Here is a 6,986-nt window from a genome sequence, read left to right on the forward strand (position 1 = left end):
TAATGTTCCCCATTGGGTTCCGCCATGTAGTGCACTAGGGTTTGGGTGAAATTTTGCATCTCATAGCATGAACTATGGAATAGGATTAATTAGAAAAAGAAGAAATTTTCAAGGCCAAAGTCTGCTTGACAAGAACCCCTAGTGGCTCCTGATTCCTCACTTTATCAAAGCATCCTTTAGAGCAAGGTGTATAGAACGGTGAATAAAAGCATGGGCTCTGGAGCCAGAATTCTTGAGTTCAAATTCCAGCTCTTTCAGTTGTTCACTGTGTGGCTTAGAATGACCTATTTAGCTTTCCTGTGCCTTAATTTTCTCATCTCTAAAATGAGGATGATAATAGTTTTAAGGGAGTTAACATATATAAAAACTTAGAATAGCATCTGGACACATGGTAACAACTCAGTTCGCTATTATTATTTGACTGTTTTGATTAGTTGACCAATGAATGGTTCTCACTGCAGTGGATATGCAAGCTTCTTTTTTATGGTCAATTGAGTTTTTTATTTTTTTATAAATGACATAAGAAATTATACCTGTTTGTGGGGCACAATAAGATGTTTCAATACATGCATACATTGTGCAATGAACAAGTCAGGGGAGTTAGCATGTCCATCAACTCAAACTTTTATAAATTCTTTATGGGGATAACTTTCAAGATCCTCTTTTCTAGCTATGTTGAAATACACGATTAGTTGTTATTAGGTATAGTCACCCTACTATGTAATATAACATTTAGACTTATTATTCCTATCTAACTGTAAATTTACACCTGTTGACCAACCTCTCTCCATCCCCCCCTCCTCTCTCCCATTTCTAGTTTATGGTAACCACCACTCTGCTCTCTACTTCTAAGATCTTTTTTAGATTCCATACATGAGTGATATCACGCAGTATTCATCTTTCTGTGCCTGGCTTATTTCACTTAACACTATATTCTCTGGCTTCATCTATGTTGCCACAAATGGCAGGGTTTCATTCTTTTTTATAGGTGAACAGTATTCCATTTTGTGTGTATACCACATTTTCTTTAGCCATTTATCCATACATGGACACTTAGGTTGATTCTGTCTCTTGGCTATGGTGAATAGTGCTGCCATAAACATGGGACTGCAGATACCTCTTCAACAGAATGATTTTAAATTTTTTGGATACATACCCAGCAGTGGAATTGCTGAGTCATACGGTAGTTTTGTTTTTAGTTTTTTGAGGAATTCCCTATTTTTGTCACAGTGCCTGTGCTAATTTACACTCCCACCAACAGTACATAATACTTCCCCTTTCCCTCATTTGTATGTCTGTAATATTCTGAAATAAAAAAATAATGTCTATTATCAAAAATGACAAAAAATAACAAATCCTGGCAAGGATGCAGTGAAAGCTTCTTTTATACTTTTAAAAAAATCATTGTCATAGTGGTATCATTGAGTATGCTATAGATGAAACAAACAGACAAAAAACCCCAAAAAACAAAACCCAAGCCTTACTCAAACCATCTTAATAACAAAGGACAATTAATCAGCACAGATATGAATGATATGAAAAATATTTAACAGCCAGTACAGCATGGGTATTGACCAATTAGAATGGCTATCTGACTAATGAGATTGATGTGAGCCATACACAACCAGATGGTTGTTTCAGTGTGCACTGCTCACTCTATATTCCTGGGCTGATGCAATTGAAAACTCCAGCAGTGGGCTCTCTTCAGGTGAGGCTTATTTGGTAGCTCAACAATATTACACCAAATACTCAGTTTATTTCTTCTCTGCTCAGCTTTCTTTGTTTTTCTTTGACTCCATTCCTAAACTGAGTCCCCACAATGGCTGCCAGCATAACCCTGAAGCAGGTTATGTGCTTCAATATTCTTATTTAGCTAGAAATAGGGATTATGTTTGTGTCAGCATTTATAGCAGGAATCCTGAGATTCCCCCTGATTAGATGAACTTGGGTCCCATGCCTGCCCTTGTACTGGTTATGGTGGTGGGGGCATGACTTGTGCTGATTGCCTTGGTCAAGGTATAAACCCCACCTGGAGTTGGGGGTCTAGTCAGCTTTTCTGGAACCACTTGGATCCCCAAACGAGCATTAGGATACTACAAGGAAGGGATGAGTGTGGATACTGGGGAAAATAGTCGACAAAAAAAATAGTAATGCAAAATATGTCATCAATAGATCCAATGAGAAAAATCACATGATAATCTTAAAGAACTAAAAGACATTCTGTAGAAAAATCATTTTACAAATTAAAGAGTAAAACACTAAGCTCCCCAAAGATAAATGGGCAAAGTGCATAAATAGATCATTGAAAGAATACAACTGGCCAATAAGTATGTGAAAAGGAATGTATCGGTTAATCAGTAATCAAAGAAACGAAAATAAAAGTTACCATTTGTGCCGTTTGCTTAATCAGTTGACTAAGAAGTACACAAGGAGTAGAGTTGTCCCAAATAACCCTGTGAGCTTATCCAGGTTCACTGGCCAAAGGCCATGCCTCTCCATGGACCGTGGGGAACCTCTAGGGGCTCTTGTCAACCTGATCTTGGCCTTAAAAATTTCTTTTTTTCTAATTAAGCCTATTCCCTAGCTCATGCCATGTGATGTGAAATTTCACCCAAACCCTAGTGCACTACATGGGGGAACCCAGTGAGGAGCATTGCACACAAAAGAAATATTTGAAAAAATGGTATACTCAGTGATGATGAGGTGCAGGTGGTGGACATTCTCATCTTGTCAGTGAGCCTAAAACTAGTTGCAATCCTTTGCAGAAGCAATTTACGATGTGTTTAAAGGGTCTTCTCCATATTACTTTTTGAAAAATACAGGAATATACTTATTAAATAGTAGATTCATTATTATGGTCCAAAATGTTATCAAGATACCAGGGAAATTCAACAAAAGTACATAACGTTGAAGAGAAAACATTTTGGTTAACATTAGAGTAAAAGAAATGCATAATATTCTATTATATTTCCTTCCACCGGAGACCCTAGAAATTAGACACCTATGTTGTTATTGGTAACCTAGGTGAAAAATATAGGGAACAACAGAAAAATCTGTCACTTCCTGACGGCGATTTCAATGGCAATCTTTAAAATATATCCCTGAGCCCATCCACTTCGAGAACTAAAACTGTCACCTAAATGTACAGCATAACGTGGTTCTGAACAGTGAGGCCATCTGGTGGCCACTTAGAAAGTTTGCAGTCTCTGAACCCAGTGTTGTCTGCATTCCCAACACTGCAAGGCCCTCGGGCCTTGGAAGTGAAGCTGCCTCACCGTCGTGAGGACACGTGGTATTTCCTGAACTAAATCTTCTGGAACGAGTCCAAGATTCAGTCGCCAAGTCCAAATTCCATTCTATGTGGGCTGCTTAGCGTTGCAGAAGGATTTCATGCTACACGGTTAGTCTACGTGTCCACGTCCAACCCGTCACCTGTTCACAGACAGGCTCGTCTATGAATCGCCTTGCTGCCGTGGAGAGGCTTACAACAACAGAAAGACTCTGCTGGAAACGTCGCACGGGATACTGTGAGCAGAAGCAGGGGCAGATTGCAAGGACAGTGCAAAGAAAGAGAAACATATCTCTGGACCCTCCTAGTTTCAGTCTTTTGTGAATTACTTAAAAACAATATGATCGGTTCCCAGAAAACATAGTTAACTCTTGTAGGGGTAAAAGAATAATGCTATTAAGATGCAGTGAAGAATAGGTGAGTCATATTGCCTAAGAATCTCTTTCCCTGGACAAAGCCCTAGACAAAGACGAGAATGTACTAGAATTACGACTTGAGTTGTGATAAGCAAATTTATCTTTGTTTAGCAAAGATACGTAACTACTTAGAAATCACTGTGAGAACTTCCTCTCTTCATGCAGCAAATCCACAACTCCTGCTTGACTCTTTACATTTCCAATTAACTTTATAAATGACTTTTCAGTCATTCTTAACTGGGTGAGATGTAATTTTCCTTTTTAATTCTCAACTTCTCTTACTTTTCTGTTTTTTTCCTCTTCTGAATCAAAATGTAAAATTTCCTTCTAGACTGGAGAAACAAAAACCAAAAAAAACCCATTTCGAACAATGTTTTTCTCCTTCTTTCAGTCACTTAAGCTTTCTTGGACTATCTTTTTGGGTTGGAATACTGCTTGAATAACTGTGAATTATGAACAAATGCAGACCTGTTCTTCAGCAATTCTGAGCTTGTGCAGGGAGATGGATCAAAGGAACCGGAAGAAAAACAAAGACCAAAGAGAATTGGAATGCATAGTGAATGTGTCTGAAAAATATATCACAAACTTTAGATGGTTGCACTGTAATGTTAACAGCTGACTCTTGTTAAGCAATTTCTAGTTTCTAAAGCACTTTTATGTCCATTAGCTCATGACCACCCTAAAGAGATTGGCAGGGCTGGCATTGTATTGTTCTTACAAAGGAGAGACTGCATGCTTAGCACCTCAAGTCCTGTCCTTTTTCTGCCTTTACCACAGACTCCACCTGCTTGGGTTACCCTGGAAAAATATCCTGTGTCCACACCCGTCCAGCTAATAAGACTGGAGGCTGTTCTTGCATTCCTGGGCCTCTTCCAGGCCCACACCCGCCATCTGCATATTACAAATGCTTTCTTCATGGAAGAACTCCAGACAGGGAAATGTTTTAGTACCAGTTTGAATTAAATACCAAAACCTTCTTTGTAGTTTCTGCTTCGGCTGTGACACCTAAAAGGATTCCAAAGGGTGACAAATGTGAGTCCATTTGGCATCCCGTCTTGGGGCAAGAGGGAATGGGACAGTGAGTCAAGGGAACTTAGAATTATCCAGTCCCAACCGAGCCCAGCTGCCAGGGCTTAAGCTGAACTGACAATCAGAGGAAGAACTAGCAGAGAGCTCTCAATAGGATTTCAGTGGTTCCACCTCAAATGGGATTTTCTCATTGGTCTGGCAAGAGCCATGCTGGATTTAAAGTGAAATTGAGCTGTGGACCCTGGGGGACAGCAGGAAATTACAAATGACAGCTGCTTGTCTCAATAGCAACATCTGGTCAAGAGGCCCAGCCCAGGGCTCCTGGTATGCGGAGAATGGGCAGGCACTGACATCCAGTTCTGAGCGGCCAGGGGATGTTGTCGCAGAGCAGGACGGAGACTCAGGGGATTGGTTCCATTTCTTAACCAGCCTTGTGACTGTGAATCAGGCACATGGCTTCTCTAAGCCTCAGTTTGCTGATCTGTAAACAGGAGAGTAACATTAATCGTACTTACCTCTCAGGGTTTTTTCTTTTGTGAAAAGCATTTTATATGCTACAAAGTGCTCTAGAAATGCAGTTGGTTGCAATTGTCATTTCTTATAGGTCTGAGTTTCCTGCGGGAAAAGGGAACAGAGAAACATATGAAATAAGTGGGGCCGCTGAAGGGAAGAAAAAGGAGCAGCGATAACACTGTTAAAAATGCATTTAAAAGTGTTTTTAGGTACCTGGAGAACTAAGAACTGTAAAAATAAGGAGGTTCAGAGGTTTCATTGTTGATGCAAGGCCTTTGCATGACATGGCACAAAGCTGATATGAAATGAGGTAGAGATGGGAGTTAGGGGAGGAGAGGAGTAACTTTAATGAAGCGACTATAACATCCAGGCATTGTTGAAGATGCCAGTATCTCATTGAGCCTTTGCGTGAAGTATGTATCAGCCTCACTTTAGAAATGGGGAAACCAAGACTCAAAGACATTGAGTAACTTGTTCAAGTCCACACAGCTAGTGACTTACAGAGCTGGGGCTTGTCTGCCTCCAGCACATCCTCATATGCACACAAATGAATCAATGAATGAAGTATAAATTATGTAATTCATTGGACATGTTATTAAAGGGGTGAGAGCTAAGAAAGAAAAAGGCAGCCCTGGCACTTTGGTGACCAACTCAACCCTGCTTTCCTGGGCTTTCTCCATTTTAAAACGGAAAGTCCTGTGTCCAGGGAACCCCCTTAGTCTCAGGTAAACTGGGATGGTTGGTCACCCTACAGCCAATAGCTAGCTTATTTGCTACCAGTTGCATTGTGCTGTTCCTTTGGTGGACATAGGCAGAATACTGATATCAGATGAGGACTTTTCAGGATGTGATGGAACAAGAGAATTGCATAATTATGCCTGATCAGAGAAAAACACACTGTACAACTGCAAAAATGACCAAAGACTCCCCTCTCCTGGCTAACAGGAGTGACTATTGCTTCTTCCTCAATGACAACTCTAGCCCTACTTCTTTCCTCCTGTCTGCTAAAAAAAAAAAATGAAGGCAATCACTAAATTTCCCTACCGTCTGACAGCTCCAACCCAGCACAGATCCCCCACTTCCTTGAGTCCTCCCCTAAATCAGCTAACACAGGCCCCTTCCCCCTGCCCCATGACAAGCCCTTCCTCACACCTTCTTTCTGAGACACTTCTTGCTTCCTGATGGTGTGAGGTGTCCTCACAGCAGAGAGCAAACCCTACTCTATTTGACGTCAAGTGTGTTCCTGGAGGATCCTTGACTCAAGGGCACTGATGGGGCCCGTACAAGGGCAGTGTGTGAAAAGGCCCCCCCACCCCCCAACTTGTGGTGTCGCAATTCTCTGTTTCTGGGCCATCTCTGCAGCCAGACCAGATGCTTCCTCCAAGCAGAGATCTCTTATGAAAAATAACTAGCATTTATTGAGGATTTCCACGTGCCAGGCACTGGACTAGGCTCTCTCCATGGAGTGGCCCATTTAGAACTCATCTGCACATTCTGAAGTAGATGCAGTTAGTCTTCTCATTTCACAGATGCAGAAAAGGAGGCCGAATGAAAACCATGGAAATCGCTCAGGGTGAGAGAGTGGCAGAGCCCAGATTCAGAACCACCGAGTATGACTCTCGAGCCCTGCTGGCACCCATCAAACGTTCAATGTTTAGGGGATAAATCAATGGCCAACTTGTCTTCAGAAGGGTCAGAGAAGGTCTCGGACTAATAATGAAAATAAGGCCTCCTACCCT

This window comes from Lemur catta, chromosome 6 (genome assembly GCF_020740605.2).
Source record: "Lemur catta isolate mLemCat1 chromosome 6, mLemCat1.pri, whole genome shotgun sequence".
Lineage (NCBI taxonomy): Eukaryota > Metazoa > Chordata > Mammalia > Primates > Lemuridae > Lemur > Lemur catta.